This window comes from Neovison vison, chromosome 8 (assembly GCF_020171115.1).
Source record: "Neovison vison isolate M4711 chromosome 8, ASM_NN_V1, whole genome shotgun sequence".
NCBI lineage: Eukaryota > Metazoa > Chordata > Mammalia > Carnivora > Mustelidae > Neogale > Neogale vison.
The window spans coordinates 39,948,950-39,970,503 of NC_058098.1; the positions used below are offsets into that span (position 1 = coordinate 39,948,950).

General features: G+C 36.7%; 1 protein-coding gene across 1 annotated transcript in view; it reads left to right on the top strand.

Moving 5' to 3' along the window:
- MACROD2 (mono-ADP ribosylhydrolase 2) overlaps nt 1–21,554 on the top strand; it is a 1,971,347-nt gene that overhangs the window by 715,411 nt on the left and 1,234,382 nt on the right. The window lies entirely within an intron of this gene.

Here is a 21,554-nt window from a genome sequence, read left to right on the forward strand (position 1 = left end):
ACTGAAATGTTGATGCTTAAAAATGTACAAAATTTAAGTGGAAAACAATGTCATTAATTTTACCTTTGCAATGTATAGACAAATGAGAAGTATATAAATAATGATTTCAATAGCCACGAAGCACTCAGGTTTTTCTTTCTACCTTTTGCATCTCTGTATGTCACTGGTATCTGCGTATGTTTTGTGGATCTTTTCTACCTATGACTTTCTGGTATTTCAACTGTAGGGCTTCTATGATTAGTTCACCTTCTCATACTTTCATTCTATCTTGACTACTCTCAAATGAAGGCTTTTGAAGGTCTTGTATGTTCTGTCTGTCAACTCCTCAACATCTGTACTTCTAAAATATGCTGTTGGATTCTTGATTACTGTGTCCTTCAGGCTTGTCTCATAGGGTAATGCCACTTGACTGAAAAGTCCTCTTGGTAATCCAGTAATTAAATCCTTTTAGTTGGGCCCAAGAGAGATCTCTTGGGCTGAACTGCACTGTATAGTAAATGACATCATAATGAGGTTTTACCTTATTTGTTACATGAATGAATGGGGATGTTGCTGTTGCAAATTACTAGTATTTGATGCTGTAAAGCAAGCCTGGGTGGAGTGAGAGCTAGTACAATCATGTCTTCTTATATTGATTGTATCAGTGTAGTAAAGGTAGTTTCACTAAAAGGAGAAACACCCTTGTAAAAGAACATGTCAGGCAGTTTCATGAAGCAGACTGATGATCGTTCTGTATGTCACTGAGTTCTGAGTCTCAGGCCCTATTGTAGATACTCCTGCAGTAGTACCTCATCTTTATCTTCAAAGTAACGCTGTGTGAGAGATAATGTTATCATCCCCATTTTATGCATGAGGAAAGTCAGACACCAAGAGGTTAAATAACTTTTCTAAGATCTCACACCTGGTAAGAGTGGAGTGAGGATTCAGACTCAGGAGGTCCTGCTCCATAGCTCTGCACTCATAAATTTTATGATTTTATCTCCTCCTTAGGCATGGACATTTGCTTATCGATGAGTTAATCTTATTGATCTTATTTCTCTTTGATTTCCTTCCCTTTTTAATGAAAGTTGATGATTATATTTAGAAAGCTTTCTTTGTGTAACTTAAATATGTTTAAGCTCAGAAAAGTACTGAGAAAAATAACAAGTGTGCATGCATCAACTACCAATAATTTAAACTGTTAACTTCTTGGCCTCTTTATTTCCACTCACTGTTTTTTAAATTAAAAAAAAAAAAAAGACATTTTTGACAAAGTTCTTCTCCTTAATCCCACTCCTTTCTTTCCTCTTTCTCATTCTTTGCCCAGAACAACCACTACTAACAGCTGGCTATAAAACCTTCTAGACTATATTTTTTATATTTCTACCACAGATATAGAAATAACAAACATTATACACTATACTTTTATGTGTTTAAATGTACACATAAGGCCTCATGTCATACAGACTATACTGTTTCTTCACGTTTTCATCCAATATTATATTTTTAAACCTCTCCATAGTGATTTATCTAGCTATAATTCATTTTTAGCTGCTGTATTTAATTCTGTCTTATTGATACGCCATATTTTTCCTATCAAGGTTGATTAGGTGGTTTCCAATATTTTCCTATTATAAACAATGCTGAGACCTCTTTTGACTCATATCCATGTGCCTCCTCAAGTGGATTCCTGGCCGGGAGGGCGATGCGCTATTCTTTAGCAGTGAGCATAAGACAGCAACAATTAGAGAATTAAAGGAAAGAATCAGCAAGTGCATTACTATGAGACAGTAATTAATAATAGATTATACTGTTAACAGATCATCTGTGTCCATGCTTTTTGAAGTCTCGACAAATAAATGGGAGGTTTATGTGAGGTTGGATAAAAGGAACTCAACTAAAAGGGAAGAGACCTGGATTTTCTCCCCAGCTGTGCTCTAACCTAGTTTTATGTCATAAAACAATATATTAATGGACTCTGAATCTCATTTTTCTCAGCCAAAGATGGGAAATTTTTGTAGTAGATTTCTTTCTTATTTTTTCTTCTAGCCCTAGACTCTCTGAGTTAAGGCTTAGCCAGGTTTTCTTTAATGTTAACACACCCACTCAGCATTGAACTAAATGATCCACAGGCCTAACCAAGTCTGCAGGGTATCTCTAAGCTTCCCCTGAATAGGGGACCCATTCCGAACTCCAGAGTTCCAGGCATTTGGTCCTTTTGGTCCCTCAGCTTCTTACTCCCTTTCCCACTGTAAATACTTTGGCTGTCTTGGAGAGAGGCAGAGTTCCTGGACGGGGCAATTGTGAACCATGTGACTCTCAGATTCCTCAAGGGGCAGCAGGCTTCAGTTATCTTCAGTGGTATCTGACCTGATACCACACTGTTGATTGTCCCTTTCCTTCTTCTGCCTGATTCCTCCTCCCTTGACCATTATAATCTGAGTTTATCTCAGGGACTTAACAGGGGAAACCCAAATAAAGATATGCATCTATTGAAATCTTGTCTCTTCTTCTACCTCTAGCCCAATTCCATAGATTTCAAAGGTTCTTCCCAACCTACTGGAGTTCCTGTTCCTAAAGCTGCTGTGGACCCTCAGGGCATTTGTCGTTTGAACTAATTAATACAAGACTGCATGGGATTATTCATGTTCTTACCCTTGTGCCCCTCCTCCTTCCAATCATAAGATGAACTGCCAAAAATCAGGAACTGTTTTCTTGTGTTGCTTTGGTTTTATTTTTAATGTTCCTCGGCACCTAGGTTGGACCTAGCACAGAATATACTACATGTAGTAAGTCCTCACTGAATGAATAATGTCATCCTAATAGGTCCATACCCCCCGCCCCAGGCCAGATTTTGTGGATGTCAGGCATCTCTTCTCTCTTCTTCAGTTTCTTTGCCTTTTAATTAACTTTCCATTAGACTTCTAGTTCCTGGTGACCTCCTGAGGGCCTGGCAGTCAGAAGGTTACAGACTGGACTATCCAGTTTGTTACAGGGGTAATACATAAAGAAATACTCTTTATATAAATACTATATAGTATTTATTTGCTTTCTTTATCGCTCTGTGATCTTCCATGAAAGCTTCTGAACTCTGGAAAGATCAGGAAGCTCATTCCACATGGCTGCCACCTCAATCTTTTAGAGGCTGATTGGAATTATGCACAGTTCTCCATGGTCACACGTTTCATACAGAGAGGAATAAACAAATGTGTAAAATCTTGCATCTTAGATAAATGAAATACTCTTTCTGGTCATACTTCCAGAACACTTCAGACAAATTGGCAGAACTAAGTGGCAATACAAGTGTGTGGGGAAGTAGCAATTTGAATTTTCAATTTTTATCTAATACTTTTAATTCTAAATTTAGCCATAGTGTTGTTTTATTGTCAAAATTATATAAATTTAAAAACAAACCCAAATATTAATGCTTCCAAATGTTTTGCTTCAAATATTTTTGCCACATTTTCCCCATGAGATGAAGTCTCCATTAATTTTCTTTGTTTTCTCTCTCTCTCTCTCTCTTTTTGGAATCTACCTGATAGAAATACAAATTGTTAAGGTTTAAAATTCTGTTTTATTTTGGTTAAATATTTCATAGGGTTAAAAGCTGGTAGATAAATTCAAGTGAGTGAAACTGACAGCTTATAGTTTTGTTTAGCAAATGACTACTTCTCCTTAACTTAAACGCTATGGCTCCAGTTTTTACTTCCTTTGTGAAATGAGGACGAGTACTGTGGCCTCTCTCTTTTAAGACTCTCAGCAACTGAGGGCATTATTACTTATTGCAGGAGTTTGAAAACTAGAAAACTTTGCCCCCCATCTCAACAGTGTAGCATTCTTTTTGTCGTTTGTTTGAACCTGTTTAGCGAGTATTGATTTTGGAAAATATATTCCCAGAAGCTTATTTCTTGAATTCAGTTCTTTTCAAACTGTGCACAACCTGGTCGGGCAGAAGAGGCCTCCCCATTTGCTCTGCTTTATTCTTCCTAAATTGACTTTATCACTGTCCCTTCGGTTGTCTCCAGAGTTCACCACAGATGATCTCCTTTTGTTGGCAGGAGGCAAGCAGCGCAGAGACTGCAGGACACAATTGCTGAAAGGTTCCTCTTTCAATTCAGGTTTCATTCTAATTTTAACTTATTTGGTGCTGTTGTGGAAAAGCTGTTTGCCCGAAATAAGGAGAATAAATACATGATACCCTATATAAGGAGTTTACAAAGTAGGATGCAGAAATCTAGGAGCTAAAATTTAGATCTAAGTCACAAATTCTGTTTTCTTCTTTCCCTCTTTCCTTTTTATTCTCCTGTTTCTCCCAGTTGGTAGGATGGACAGTGTTGGCAAGAGTGAAAGAAGAGGAAGATGCCAGATTTTATACATTTGTTTATTCCTCTCTGTTTGAAACACGTGACCATGTAGAACTGAGTGTAATTCCAGTCAGTCTCTGAAAGATCAGCTGAGGTGGCAGCCACGTGGAATGAGCTTCCTGATCTTTGCAGAGTCCAGAAATTTTCATGGAAAAGCATTGAGAACAAAGGCCTACCCCTTGCCCAGGAGACCCATAGGGACAGGTTCCAGTAATTTTGTTGAGGTTCCCTAAAATACAGCCAAGATATACTCATTCTAAATATGAAAAAATCTGAATAAAATTCTGTACTTTGTTACATACATATTACATCTTAATATTTCCACAGAAGAGCCTCCGTTTTCCTTCTGAAGATATAAAGGCTGGCACTGTGTTTCTATTAGGGAGAGGAAATGGATCACTCTCACCTGCCTTCCTAGATCTGTTTTGATTTTTGATTTTATTGTAGTTTTCAGTGCTGAGCCCCTTCCAGGGTGGGAGTTTGCTTCCTCCATGAAGCTCAGTCACCACAGACACAAAGATCAGAGTGAATTACCTACTTCTCTCAGCACTGGGTTCAGACTCAGCAGACGCTTTTTTTTTTAACTTTTGACTGGAAACTTGTAACCAAACCACATACATATAGATAAATCTGATGAAGATCATCTCAACTATTTGTTCAAACAAGTCATAGGCCCACACAAGAGAAAGCTGAACTTCTCTATCATTAGCAGTTCATACATAGATCAAATATTCAGTTGTGTATTGTGTATTATCTTAGATTCTACATTAAAGAATGATAATAGCATTGGAGTTACTAAAAATGCTCATATGTCTAACAACTAGAAATTCCCAGTTACATGAAGGCAATATAGCTTAGTGGTAAAGAACTCTCTAGATTTGGAAACTTTGGTTTGAGCTTTGTATTTTCATGTAACCAGCTTTATACACTTAGGAAATTACTGAGCTCTAGACTTTAGTTTCCTCATCTATAAAATACACACATTAGAAATATTCACAGGATTAAATGAGATACATGTGTGACATTTGCCACAGTACCTGAAACTTGGTAGACATATTGATATTTCAGTCACTTTCCTGCTTGTTATGACACTGCATCTTCCTGACAGCCTTGTTGTGTAATATATACCAGAGGCAGAAAATTTTTTCTGTAAAGGGCCAGATAATAAACATATTTGGTTTTGTGGACCATTCAGTTTCTGTTGTAGCTTAGTCCTGCCCCTGTAGTGTGAAAGAAGCCAAAGACAATATAAAGGAAGGGATTCATCTCTGTTCCAATAAAACTTTATTTACAAAAACAGGGGGCACACAGATTTGACTCCGGGACTGTAGTTTGCTGATTCTTGGTAACTCCCTATTTGCTACTATCTGAATTTTATAAATAAGAACATGGAAACAGATTGTTAGGAGATTGCCTATAATCCCATTGTTAATTAGTGGTATATGTCTAAATAATATATATTGTTATGTTTCAGTATAAGGCTTTCCTGCAGTTTATGATGGCCATTTCTTATCTAATGATCACCTACATTGCCTGAGAAAGACTGGTTGCATTATTGGTTAGAACATGGGGTTCCTATGAGCATTCTGTTTTTACTTTGTTTTATGGCCAAGTCTTCAACTTCAGATTTCTAGACAAACTTCTTGCTAGCATGTAAATCCATCATAAGAAGGAACTGGCAAAGGCAAATACCTATACCAGTCCTAACCAAGGTTATGTAGAGGAATGAAGAGCCCCAAATCTGTTTTTAAGACTTATTTCTAGTTGTAATAACACTTAGAATGTATTTCTGGGTTCTGTATCTTTAAAAGAAAGGGCTAATTTGGGGGGATATGGACCAAAATACTGAAAATTAAAAAAACTCTTTAAGGTACATTTATGGAGTAAGTTCTAACTTTAGAGTTTTGGGGTTTTTTGCTTTTGTTTTTGTTTTTTTCCTTGGTCTAAAAGACATCCCTAGGGGAGAGCATGAAGTTTTTGGCTTCAGCAATGTCTTTTACACATGGTTCTAGGATACACATTCATACATACGCTTTCATACATACGCACACTCAATTTCCTCTTGTCTTTCGGTCTCTCGTCTTACATACACACACTCACACGTGAAGTAAAGAGGGTATCTGGGTGTCTAAAAGCAAATATTCTCTAAAATCTCAGAGTCTCCTTTTTAGAGATTGCCTCAAGCTATTATCTGATTCAATTTGTATGTATTTGGATTCAAACTGAATAGGCTTGGCATCAAATTTCTCAACCTACCACAAATTAGAAACAATAAATAGGGAAAAGAATATTGTTAGTAAAGGGTTACTGTCTGGAGCTGGAGGTGAGCTGATGTTTGTATCCCAAAGGAAGTAACCAGAAAATTGAAAAGCCATACTATGATACTCTGATTATTTAACAGAAATATTCAAGTATCTTTTAGGATTATGTTGCTCTAGAGTTCGAAGAATTAGAAATTTTGGCCCTTAACATCTAAAACCAGTTTTCTGGAAATTCACTGAAGTCTAACTCCACTTTTTCAAAAGTTGCATAAATATGTTACAGTCTAAAATTCACCTTTTTATCATGATACCAGCGTCCTGGGATCGAGTCCCACATTGGGCTCCTCACTCGGCAGAGAGCTTTCTTCTCTCTCCGCCTCTGCTTGCCACTCTGCCTGCTTGTGCTCTTCCCCCCCTACCCCCGTCCCCCTCTCTCTCTCTCTCTCTCTGATAAATAAATAAATAAATAAATAAATACAATCTTTAAAATTCACCATTTAAAACACATTTCCCAATTGATCTGCTATGTTTGTGTTCATTTTTATATTTCTTTATACCAGATAGAGTTAGAAATAGCTCTTTACTCAGCTGAATGATGTTGGATCTAATGTAAAGAAACAGTATAGGACAAATCTAGGAACAGCAGCAGTCAGAAGAAAATTGACAATTTGATGAGGCAAAGTACCTTGAATACCTCTGAGAATGAGGAAGTAAAGAAGACCTGGAATGGCCCAAGCAGAGGCTTTAGCTATACTTAGTTGATAAAAATGGATACCACAATCAATAGGAAAACACAGCCTGTGTTAGGGCTGGGGATGAAGCGTTCCCCATCTCAACACGTATTCCCACTTTATCTGCTCAGTCTTGGGCTGATAACAGCCAATAAATATTCAATAAGCCTCTTTAACTGAACTTGTAAGACATGAAGTTGAATGCCTTAAATAGCGTTTTAAAAATCAAGTTCCCAGTAAGGGTGCAGTAAATATTTGGTTTGCAATTTCATCTTGTATAGTGGGGAAAAAAAGAGATAAGCATGGGGCTCATTGCCATATATGTAGAATTCCTAAAATAGTTATTGCTTTAATAAATACTCGCAGAAGAGCAGCTCATGTTTCAGGTTTTCTCATGTTATTGACTGAGAGACTCCCTTCAGGGAAAATTGAAAAGTTAAGATGTTTTTTAACATGATTCAGAAATACAGTTTACTTGGCATACTAGGTTTGACCCTTGTTTCTACCTCTCTGGGACATTCTCTCCTCACTGCCATTTTGTTTTCTGTTGCTTTGTCCCCCACAATGCAACTTACTATACTTTTATATTATTTAGTTTCATTTTTACCACCTTAACTATTCATTCATTAATTCTTATTGCCAGTACTTTAAAAAACTTCCTAAGCAAGCAAATGTCATTGTGCTCAGTAAGTATTTTTCATAATTGATAATCCACTCTCTGCCTCCACATCTAGGCAGACAATTGTTTCTAAAGGTGGGCTCCTCATAGCCTTCTCACCTAAGGGCTCACAGTCTCATTGTTGATCAGCTTCTGCCGTCTGTCTGAGAGGGTTCCAGATTAGTATCTCCCAAATGGAGAGATTGTCCTACCCAGTGTTTTGGAGTTAAAGTTGAAGGAGAGCATGCAATCATTTTTATCTTTAGCTGAATTAAACCCAAGTTTAGTACCAGGTTATAAATTCGAGCTGAGACTTGCTTGTACTCTAAGAATTTGGGAAAGTTGCTCAGATTTCTCTGGAGTGGGTTACAAGTTTTCTTCTTGAATGTTTGTTCCGAATAAACAACCATCCTTGATTTACTGGAGTTTCTTGCTAAAGCATAATTACAGCTTCTAAACAGTCGTTTTGACATCAATTTCAGCTTTTTTTTTTTTTAATTGAAAGAAAAGAGGAATGAATCATGTCTTCATCTTCATTCTGTAGTTCTTGAGGAATAATTTTCAGTGGTGTTAAAGAAGTTAGAAACACCAAAGTTGTTTATTATATAGGTTTTGCAAAAGCAGAATGTATGAATTATTAGTCATGTTGAAGAAACTCATTTTTCTTGAAACATTGAAAGATGTTATTAATCCTAAAGACTAGGTATATTGTCAGAGACTTAACAAATATAATTAGCCTCCCTGTTACAAATGGGGTCCATATCCATCATGAGGTTTCTTCATATTCCTATCAGAACTGACCTAGTATTTGTCTGCATGGTCAGTGAACTAAATGGGGTCGGTAGCCCTAGTCTTGCTCTCTGGCAAGTCTCCTGTCCCTTTCTGGTAACTCCTAAACTCCTCTCCTCCCCCAAGTATTTCCACTTGACTTACTGAAACAGTTGCATTGTTCTTTCCCCAAATCCCAAGCATTCCCCAGAGAGCTGTTTTCACTTTCTGTAGAGCACTTACAGTTTATCTCTGTAAGAGAATAGTTTTTGAGTTTGGCACTTGGTCTATTTATTTTTCATTCTAATAGGAATCACTTTGGAGCTAGCTAAGCCACCTTTAGTCGGCCACTTAAGTGCTGCCCAGACCTCTTCCATCTATATGAAGCACTCACTTTTTCATGTCAGAAGTTTAATGAAACTAGAGAATTCTTTAAAATAACAATAATAATGAAAGACTAATAGATTCAGGGAAATTTTATGTATATCTTTTCCAGGTTGGGTCTATTTTGCTAAAATTTTGAGGGTTTTATTTTTTTAATATGCTCCCGGGTTAGAATCATATAAATTAGTCAAATGTCTATCTCTTTGGGTTGGAAGTACACATTGACTTCATTCCTACACTTCTATATAGAGAAATTATTTTTAATGGAATTTATGTGGCTGAATGCCAGTGATACATAAAAATTAATATGCATTACTTAAATTAATAGGTATATTGGTAAGCAGTCATATAGTAGTGTTTGCTTGTTTTCATGTGACATTAAATATTGCATATCTAAAAAGTGATCAATAAGGACAATTGGAACTGGTCAGCATTCTCTCTGTTTCTCACTCCTGATACATATGGAATGCCTTGCATACCTACATTTCTTAAGTGAATAGTCCTTGTTGGGACTTTTTAGAGAAGCTAATATCAAATGGGGCCAATATTGATTAGACTATTTTACCACTCTTCAGTACAGGAAGGTTACAAATAAACTTTATATGTTGGTTTCAGACTTTGCACTGATTCAAAAAGATTTTAGAGAAAGGCCAACCTTTCTTGTTTCTTGGGATTCAGAAACTTTTTTGTGAGTTTGAATTGTCACTGTCTCCTAATCTCTCAACTGTTTTTTTTTTCCCCCCTCTTGCTTTCTAATCTTACTCAGTTTGACTGTGGGGAAGAGAATACAATAGAGGGATTAATGGCTCAGTACAGAGATGTTTGCTTACTGGACAATAGAAAAGGGAATTTTGTAGAAGTTCTTACTCTTCCTGTTTACATTCAATAATGTAACCGTATACTGAAAAGGTTGTCAGTGGTGGTTGTATTTTTCCAATTGTGATTTCCAAAGTCTCATTGTTAGGTATTCATCAAAAAAAGAAAGGGAGAAAGAAGAAAAGAAAAAGAAAAAAAAAAAAGTATAGTTGAGAAGTCACTGCAGTTACAAAATGAGACTAAAGGAAGAACTAAAAGAAGTGCATGTACACACATTTGGCTGAACTTGCACATGAAATGCATTTACATACATAGAGTAGAGGCGATGAAAAGAATTGAGGAGAAAGTATTCACTCTTTTGGGGAATAGTAATGACCACACAGGTTTCTCAGTGCTATCTTTACATATAATATGCTGGGTAATAGCTATGACTATCCCCATCTTTCTGATGAAGACATAGAATCTTAGAGAGATGAGGAACTGGTTAACAATCTCTTAGAACATAAGTGGGTGAGCCAGGACTTGGACCCATATTATTTGTGACCCCAAAATCTCTTTTTTTGTTTATTGGAGAAACCAGTCATTGGGAAGTCATGGTTGATATTACTCTGGAAATTTTGCCACATGTTATTCTGTGAATTTTGCATACCTGATTAGAGTATGTGTAGGCCTCCACAACTCCTCCCTTCCAACACAGATAAAGGTAAAGCATATCTCAGAGCGAAGTTTAAGTCATGCTTATCTACGGAAAACCTACAAATGTACAAAGCATTGTGCAGGTACCAAGTAAAAGCAGAAAGAAAGAAATACATGGCATATGCCTTGTCACCAGCACATTATTAAGGAGATGAAATGATAAAACATATGCATACAAAAAGCTAAAGACAACTCTTACTAATTAATAATTTGACATAGCAGAACGAGTCATGATTAATTGCCCAATAACATGCAATGTGTGTGAAAGAAGTTGAGTGATCTGTATTGGACTGTGTAGTGCTCTGGGAATTCTTTTTTTTTTTTTTTTAAGATTTTTATTTATTTATTTGACAGAGAGAGAGAGAGGGAGAGAGGGAACACAAGCAGGGGGAGTGACAGAGGGAGAAGTAGGCTCCCTGCTGAGCAGGGAACCCCCCCCCGCCCCCCCACGCCAAGCAGGGCTAGATCCCAGGACTCTGGGATCAGGCCCTGAGCCAAAGGCAGACGCTTAACGATTGAGCCATCCAGGCGCCCCTGGTCTGGGAATTCTTAATAGAAAATAAGGAAGGTATTTAATCTGGATGGGAATGGATGTGCAGAATTTAGGAAGTAAGGACAAAGGTAGGAGGTTAATTCAGGCCAGAGCACAAGTGTAAAGAGAGGCAGCACAGCAGGAGACAGAGGTTATCCCAAGTGGGTCCAAGAGCAAAAACAAAAACGAGGAGATAAGCAAACCACTTTGGATAAAGAAAAACTTAGACAAGTAGAAAGGAGAGACGTGAGCTAAAAAATAGGTAGAAGTCACATTATCAGTCTTTGAGTGCCAGCACAGACTGAACCTATTGCTCTGAAGGTGAGGCAAAGGGACAGAAATAGGAAGATTACCTAGAGTTGTGCTTTAAGAAGAGTATTCAGGCACTGGAGGAGAGAGGTGAATGTCGATGACACATGTGTAGCTCTACTGCAGTGGGGCAGACCCTGAGCTCACTGTGTCTACTTTTCACCACGGCTGCTCAGCCTGCTGCATACAAAGAGCCCCCACCTCATCTGCCCATGTACTCACCTCACAGTGGCCAGAGTGATCTTTGTTATTCATCAATTGCTTGTCACCGCTCCACCCCCAGCAAAAACTCTATGGCCTATAATAGTATTATTTTCATTTCTGTGTCCTACCCTTAAACATGGCCTACAAGATGTGGCTTTCCATTCTCTCTCTGGTCTTATCTTTCACCTTTCTCACTCTTTTTCTCAAGGCATGTTGGATTAAAAAAAAAAAAAATAGTATCCTCTTCTTTGTGTTCATCATGCTCCCTCCCATGGTAGGTCCTTTGCATATAATATGTTCGTTTCCTGAAATGCTCTTCGTTTTCCTCACTGTCTTGTCAATTCCTACTTATCTTTAGATCATCCAATTCTTCTTTCAAGACCTCCTTGACTAGGGTCAAATCCTTTCGTGGGAGGATCTCATAGCCCCATATATCTCTCTCTCCTTTGTTACTTTTATTATATATGCAATTTTTACCTTTATCTGATTATTTGTTTACTGTTGGGTTTCCCCCAAGGACCACAGGTTGGTTTCATTTTGCACTCAAGTTCAGAATCTAGCACATGCTTAGTCTATAGTAGACTCTTACTAAATACACAGTGTGTTTGCATGGGGGGGGGGATTAAAATCTAAGATGTTTTAAAAATTTCTGTATTTGAAGGCTTCAGTTATTTGAAATGTTATTATTTTTAAATACCTCTTGGGATTGGCTTTTTAAAAAGGGAAATGTTATATAATTAGCAGTAGCATTATATTCTCAAATTATAGGCTGATCATGTTAGCAATAGGGCTGAGGTTGCAGTTTTTGGGCTGTCCCACATCCTTCTAACCTAGACGTCAGCAAACATCCTGCTGGGATGTGAAGTTGCACCGAAATGCCCAGAACCTCTGGAGAAAAAAATATGGCCCTATTTCCAATCGTCCCATCCACTCAGACATTGTCAAGCTTTCTGAGCCTTCGGAGAATGAAAACAAGGCAGGATTTCTAGTTTTTACAGATTTTAAAGTAAGGCTTAGGGTCTGTTAGACAAAAGGGAACTACTTCTGTTGTAGTTTTAAGTTAAACAAACTGAGGGTGAGAAAACACAGAAATCACTCAACTTGGAATTCACTTTAAAGACAACCCAGCCACAACTGCATTATTCAGGATCCTTATTCTGCTAAAACAGAAAAATGATACTTACCCAATCAGGATGAAATGTCAGTCTAAGAGGAAGGTAATGTGAAACTTTCATAAATCATCCAAACACCAAGAAATCTGTTACATTCTGATTTCCAACCTGCTCTGTTGCTGTGAAAACTCACGCTCATAACTCAGCTTTCTGAACACTACATATTCATGTAATCATAATTATTTCTGAAAGTTGGACTCTGCAGTGAGATGAGGGAGTTTTCCTTTAGTCTGCTTAGAGTTTTTTTCCAAATAAAAACAGCCACATTATAAGGCCATGATCTTTTGGAATGATTTTGCTTTACTGTATAGAAATTTCTCTTCGTGATTTAAACAGAAGACATTTTTTACATGAGGTGGAAGTTGTCTTGGGACATGTCCCTATGGTGTTTGCTAAATTAAAGGCCATCTTTTCAGGCCCATCCTTTATTTTATTTTATTTTATTTCAATAGTTTGCTGGCAAAATCAAAGACCTTGCTTCATTACCCTTGCAAGGTGGAGCAGAACTGGTAGGATGATCACAGGGGAGTGAGCAGGATCCAGCATTTCTTGAAAAGACCATTTCCATTTCATTGGCAGAGGGACCCCATCCTGTGCGGCAGCAGATTCTTAATTCTTTCTGCCATTGGTTCAGCGGGTCAGGCTTTTGTGGGGAGGGATTATTTGTTTTTTTAAAATCCACCACTGGTTCTTTCCTCTCCCGCCTTTTCCTCTTTCTTTTGTGGCCTGGAACAATACAATGTTGGTGATTTTTTCAGTTTCTGACTTGCAGAAAATCCATCTATAGTTGGAAAAATGTAGTTAAATTTAATACTGCAGCTCGAGGTGGGATAGAAGTGAAAGTGGCTTAACATGTGAAGTGGGTAAAAAAAAAAAAGTGTAATTGAAACAGTATGATGTTGATGAGGCTGTGTGTGAGGCTGTCAGGAGGCATTATAATATGCTGATGAGGGGGACCAGCTTCCTAGCTCTGCTGTGTGCTCGGGCTCCATTATATTCAATGGGGAAAAGGAACCTGGCTTATTAACTGGCTTTGTTTTTTAGGGATGCGGGTGAAGCCTTTTCATTTATGGTTTCTGAAAAGAAATTTGCAACATGTCCTAAAACCGTGTTTAATCTTGAGTGTCAGCTGAAAATGAAAACCCCATAATTTATTTTTTAAATTTAAAACAGAAGGATACATTGAGTATTATTATTAGCACCAACTTTAGAAATCTTCATTTTGTGTAAACTAACCTGCCTATGAAATCTCTAATTTTCTATGGTGAATAGAAATAGGTAATTTAATAAAAGTACTGTAAGCAAATTAAAATACTGTAAAATTTAAAATACAGAAAAGAAATTATACTATGTTTTTGTTCTGTTTTGTTTGGGAATTTGATAGTTCTTTGCATAACTGATATGTTTGTTTCTTGCACAATCATCAGCAAGTTATTGAGGATGTATCTATCTTTCTGTCTGTCCCTTCTCTTAAGGACTGTTTGTGTTTGGGGCAGTGGCGTGGGAGATGGAGGTGAAACTGGATGTGGGTGGTAGGAGTCAATATTAATGGACTTCAAATATTTCTTTCCTTTAAAAACCTGAAATATTAGGTCTTAAAGTAAAAGTATTCATTAAAAACCTTCTAAAATGCTATGCTTTATTTTCATTTTCTAATCTCTAAGTTATTAGCAGATTGCTATATTGAATACCTTTCATGTGGTTTCTCATTTAACATTTCCAAACACACATAAGGGATAGGTATTTGTTAACTGAGGAGTGCCTAACCTATTGCAGAGAGAGGATTAAATTTTCATTTCCCTTAAGATTTAAGATGACCAACAAGAGGATAAAGAAGTGGGGGTTTGGGGAGGTGGGGAAAGATTGAAGATAGGTAGGAGAACTGACCCTTGAGTCACTGGGATATTGGGAGGTGATTTTCAGTTACGTGCCTGGGTTCCTAGAAAGTCAGGTGCCAGACAGTTGGAAAAGTGCCTTCATGACTTCTGACTTCTGGAAATAACTGTGGACTTAGCTGAAGCTAGCTGGAGCCAGATGAGAAAGCAGAGTGGTGGAAAAAGCAGGAAAAAGTAATTATTTTCTCTAAATGCATAGTCTAAGATTGTGCCTTTCAAAAAAAAAATACATACACACACAAAAGCATGAACATATATATAGACATACATGTGTTTTTGTACACAGGTCTGTATATTAATATGTTGACATTACACAAGGACACAGTATTAGAAGAAACACTATAGTCTATGTGGTCTAGACATCAATGTTATAAAGCTGAGGCAGAGAGAGAAGCTGGTCGGTAAGTAGATGTCTTTTAGCCTCCTTTCCTCCAGTGGTGCAGAACCCCCTTCACTCACATACAGTGTGTTCCCATACAGTGTGTTCCCAGAAATCCAACCAGACTATGCCTTTGAGGCTGATGGAAGGAGCTTCAGATCCTATAATTCATGGGGTCTAGGTTCTCGTTCAACATCAGTCATGGTTTCCTGGATGGGAAACCTTGTTTAGGAATTTAAATTATCAGAAAATCAGAGCAGCCTGAAACAGTCATCCTTGATACTTGGGTTTCTAAGAAATCATTATGAGAAACAAAAAATTGTATTGGTTGGAAACTTTTCTAGAAAATGATAGAATAAGTAACATAATTCTCTAGTAAGGATACTGTCTCACCACAGAAAAAAGAAGTTCACTTCTAACACAGGTTTCTTTCATCTAGATTTATTCATTCTTTTTGTCTTTGTTTTCTTTAAATAAAAAAAAAATAGAGGAAATGATAGCCTCTGTCTAGAATGCTTATACATTTTAAACCTTAAAAAAATATATAGTTATTTTATGTCTGAATCTAAGTATTTATTACATATTCCAAAGAAAAATAAGCTCTTCTGCCTGCTTGAAAATCTCATTTCAGAGCCCCTTTTGCCCACATATACTTTTTTGGTATTTTTTCTCCTATATAGTGATGAGTTTACAATGGGTATAATAATTTGATACTTGTAAGTCTTAGGCTTCAGTAAAAACCACAAACTTGATATATTATGACTATATACCTAATTGATCTTTATACTAAGTTGCAGTACTTCTAATTGATTCAGTTAATATATCATATGTAGTCATGCTTTGAGTAAATTGAATGAATTACTTTTTGTTAAAGGAAGCAAGTAAATTAAAAAATATGTATTTCCCCTTTATAAGCCCTTGGCACAGTTGGTTTGGGGAAGGTCTCCCACCAACCAGTGCATTGAACATTCATCATGAGTAATTTGGTGTTTTGGTTGATATAGTTGTCATATCATAGTCATTTCCTCCTTTAGTTAGTGTTTTAGCCTAAAGGCAGTAGATTTATGTTTTTTTAGACTGATTCATTTCCCAGCTGCCAAGCAACTTCTTTTAACCACATTTACAAATTGCTGGATGCATCTGCATACATACATAATGAATTGATAAATATTAGATGAAAGATATGCTGAAATAAATTGAAAGTTAAAACTCATAGAGTATATTTACATTTAGATCAATCTAGAAGATGTGTTTAAAATAGAAGTATATCTTTCAGTTCTATAAGTAGTGTCAATTGGGACAAGCACAATTAATCTCAGTGTAAACATGAGAAGTAATTATTTAGTGTCTATTGTTTGACTGCCTAGATTACTGCAAACGCCTGTAAGTGATCCCACTAAATATATGGACTTTATGGAGCTTCCTGAATTGCCTTACTTTAGTAGGTTGCTTCCATATTCAAAACATTTTGATGGCTTTTCATGTCCTTAAAATGAAGTTGCAATTTCTAAGCTTGGCATTCAAAACTCTCCTAAATTTAGACCAAAGTTATCTTCCTAATAACCCCATGACCATCTTAGACAATCTCAACCAAGGTGGGCTTTTTCTTCCTACCTCCATTGCCCTAAACTTGAAGTATCTTTCTGTCTAGTTTTCCCCTTCTATTAAGGGTACTCTGATATAAAGAAAGTAAACTGAGGTCTGTGACACACCGGAATTCTAAACTGGGCTCTTTCTCCTACTAAATAGGTAACTTTGGGCAATCAAATTCTCCCCTCTGGGCCTTAGCTCCTAATTCTGTACAGCTATATCAATTAGCTATTGGCACAACAATGTAACCAACAACCACAAAAACTCAGCGTCATGAAATAAATGTTTATTTCTCATGCATCAATGGATTGACTGGTCTCACCTCCAGGGGCTGAGCTCAGTTTAGGTTTTCTCCACAGGACTCCCATACTTTGGGGGATCAGTGAGATACAAGGGTTGTTTTTCTCATGGGGATGGTAGAAAGTCCAGTTGTCCAACTATGCAAGTATGATTCAAGTCTTCACACCCCTGTGGCTGTCACATCACTGGATAGGAAAATAAAATCCACCCCTAATAGAAGGAAATGCTTATGGAAAAAGATATACATAAAAGGATGAGGGTGAATAATTGGGAACAACAGTGGAGTCAGTGACAGTAGTATTATTGGGGGATTAATTAGAATCATCTAGATTAGGCTTCTAGCATAGCATGTGGCACAAAGACACTCACCACATTTGACTTTCTATTTTCCCACCCGCACCTCTTCAAATTCTCCTCTGTCCTTTAGTCTCAAAATAGATGTCATCTCTTTTATGAAGTTTCCCTTCCTTTCACCTCTAATTAAAATTAACTGCTTCTTCCTCAGTACTTAATGCTTTGTCTGTAATAATTCATTTAAGGCCTTTATCTTTTCCCCTGTATTAAGCTAAATCATCATAAGTAGATTGCAAAACTTGTGGATAGAGTTTTATCACTGGAACTTCCTGTGCTTTTCACACAGTAGGCATTCAGTGAATGTTGGGCAATCAGGTTTTTATTTGTTCTTTTATTGAAATACATCTGGTGCAGCTGATATCAAGCTCTGTATATTCTCATCAATCTTAAATTTTCTTATTGGTTCAAGTAGAACCCAGTTGCTATTTAAGAAGCCATTTTGGCTCTAAAACCCAGTAACATATCAAAATCAATGAAATTCCTTTAAAAATACCAAAAATTATATAACAAGCTTATGAGTAAACTGGAAATGAAGTTGTGTATTATATGCATATAATCTGTAACATAAACCCTCATATTTCTTTAGAGCAAATGTGATATAGATAGTTTCAGTATATAAATGATATATAATTTCTTGACAGGTATGTGAGTCGACCAGGCAGAAATTATACATAGGAAACATTATGCCTGCTCACCTCCTTTGTCATTCTTCCTGGTGTTCCTGTCACTCAGACTGTAGAGCTCATGATTCTTATGCATCTGAATCAAGTTAGTTTGCTGATGCCAGGTCTTTTCTGTCCCTCTGACTAGCACTTTCTATATAAACATCTCTTTGAGTGATAATATCTGACTATATGACCTGCAGAGAAAAGATAGATATTTTATATGAGATCAAATGATATTAATAAGAACCCGAGACCATAGGAAATGAGTTGTCAGCTTATATTAGTCTGACTTTGGTCTCTGACAGTGGCCACCAGAGATAGTCGGTGGGAGCATTGCCTTATATGCCCACCTTGTAGATTAAAATCATAACACAAGCACCTTCCTTTAATTCTCAGCATTCATGCTTTTTAAAGTGACTTAAATTCAAAATTTTTGACCCTCCTATTGCCATGGACATCCAAAGCAAGGTAGAATAAGGAAAATGACACAGAGAATATATAGTTGTGTGCTACCTTCTTTGTGTGATTACTATGATAAGAAGAAAAGATTGCTGAACTGAGAATCAGAAGTTCTGGGTTCTAATGTCTGCCCTGACACTCATTAACTGGGCCTCAGTTTCTTCTCCAGGAGCATGGCTTACATACATTAAACTTTTTCTCGTGTGTGTGTGTGTGTGTGTGTATTAATTCTGGTATAGTTAGTATACAGTGTCATGTTAGTTTCAGTCGTATAATATAGTGGTTCAACAATTCTGAACATTACTAATAATGAAGCAGCAGAAAGAGAAATTAAGAAAACAATCTCATTTACAACTCTACCAAAAATAATAAAATATCTGGGAATAAACTTAAACAAGGAGATGAATGAACTGTACTCTGAAAACTATAAAATATTGATGAAAGAAATTGAAAACAACACAAGCAAATAGAAAGATACAAGCTTGGGTGGATTGGAAGAATAAATATTATTAAATGTTCATACTACCCTATACAATCTGAAGATTTAATGCAGTCCCTATCAAAATACCAATAGCATTTTTCATAGAACTAGAACAAACAATCCTAAAATTTATATGAAACCACAAAAGATTGTAATATACATATTCGTAGTGTGTGTGAGTATATATATATATATATATATATACACATATATATATGTGTATATATACACACATATATATATTTGATTATGCTGTTTTGCAACTCTATTCATTGGCCACTAAGGGACTAGGAGAGAGGGCAGAAGAGAGAAAACATTGACTAAGTAATGTGGTTTTGTGCCATTGCCAGTCACTTTTGGAATCTAGCATTAAAGCCAATAATCTTTTTGTTACTATTATCATAAGAATTATAAAAATATGTTTACCTCCTCCTGGTGAAGTTTTGATATTTCTTTACTCCTTGAATTTCTCCTTTAAGGTGATTAAATATCTCGTTTCTTAGAAAGCTTGGATGGAATTTGTTATCCAACATGCCAGAATCTCATTACTAATTACATCAAAATAATTTTAGAAGTCTTTGCTTTAAATGTCTATTGTCTACTTGGTAATTTTAGCTGAGTTTCCCCATATACATTTTTATGAGTATTTCTATTTTGATGCTATTCAGCTTTTCACACAATATATATATCTATTCCTATTCCTTGATGTGTAGGCCATTATGACTCTGATTCCAAATTATATACATATGTGTTAAAAGCAGTTTCATTCTCACAAAGGAAATATTACTGAACATGACTGTTCTTCTAATGGTTTCCATGCAAAATGAATTATTTTGTGTTATAATCTGGGGTCTTTTAGTTTTCCTCTGAGAAATAGTCTGAAATTGTATCCTGTGGTTTAAACTGTTAGATATCTCTTAATAGACTTGTGTAGAGGATGAGAACTAAGATAGCTTTCCTTTCCTTTCTTAGTATACCCACATAGCATAAAGATTAAGACTTATTTCTTAAGAACTATGGATGTTTTATAGGTCTCAGAATAATTTGAACATGCTGAGTCTTTTAAAAGCAAGCACTCCGTAAAAATGGATGTACTAATTTCTTGGACTAAGGTTTTTTTTTTTGGTTGTTGTTGCTGTTGTTTTGTTTGTTTGTTTTTTTAGGATTTTATTTATTTGACAGACAAAGATCATAAGTAGGCAGAGAGGCAGGCAGAGAGAGAGGAGGAAGCAGGCTCCCCACGGAGCAGAAAGCCCCACGCGGGGCTCGATCCCAGGACCCCGGGACCATTACCCGAGCTGAAGGCAGAGGCTTTAACCCACTGAGCCACCCAGGCGCCCCAAGGTTTTTGTTTTTGTTTTTGTTTTTGTTTTCAAATTCATATTCCCTTGCCACCACCACCCCCCATAATATAGAGGAAATTTGGTATAATGGTTAAAAGTATAAGCTCTGAGTTAGACTGATTTGGTTTATGTAACAATCTCTGCCTCTATTGGCCTTAGCAAGTCATATAACTACCTGAAGTCTCAGTTTCACCACCTTCAAAATGGGGGTGGTAATAATTCCTGCCATTTATTTCATTCGACAAAATTTATTACAGGCCTTTTCATGTGTCAGTTTATGTTCTAGATGCTAGGATGCCCCCATAGGGATGTCAAAATTCCTATTACTGACTTCTCAAAGGAAGATAAACTATATAAAAGATATAAGCATTTAAAAAGCAGTGGTAACTAGGGGGGCCTAGGTGGCTCAGTGGGTTAAAGCCTCTGCCCTTGGCTCAGGTCATGATCTCAGGGTCCTGGGATTGAGCCCCACATCGGGCTCTCTGCTCAGCAAAGAGCCTGCTTGCCCCCCACTCTCTCTGCCTGCCTCTATGCCTACTTGTGATCTGTGTCTGTCAAATAAATAAATAAAATCTTTAAAAAAAAAAAAGCAGTGGTAACTACTGTGATAAAATAGTGACTGGGTACTATTCCATTTTAGATAGTTTTTAATGTTCTTTATAAAGAGAATATATTTAAGCTGAGACTTGAATAAGAAGGAGGTAACCACACAAAGATCTCAGAGAAGAACATTCAAGGCAAAGGAAGCATTTGTGGTAAAAGTTCTGGGGCAAGAACAAATTTGTTATGTTCAAGAAACAAAAAAAGCCAGTGAGACATGAGATATGATATAAGGAGAAGGCTATATAGACATCAGAGAAGGAAAGGATTGGAAATTGTGGAGCCTGGACAAGGAGTTTGGGTTTTTATTTACAAGTATTAAGGGAGACATTGAAAGGTGTGGTGAAGGGAACACCTTCATTAAGTCTTACTTAATTTTTTTTTTAATGTTTTTTTGAGATAGTCTGTGACCAGTTACATAAAGAAGGAAGACTTGTGGGAGACCACTGCAATAGCCCAGAGGAGAAGCATGCTTAGATGAGGTGGTAGTTCTAGATGTGGGGACAAATGCGTAGTTTACAGTATGTTTCGAAGGTAAAGTTGACATATCCTGCTAATGGATTAGATACGGGGAGTGAAAGGATGGCAAGTATCAAGAACAGAAACTATGTGGG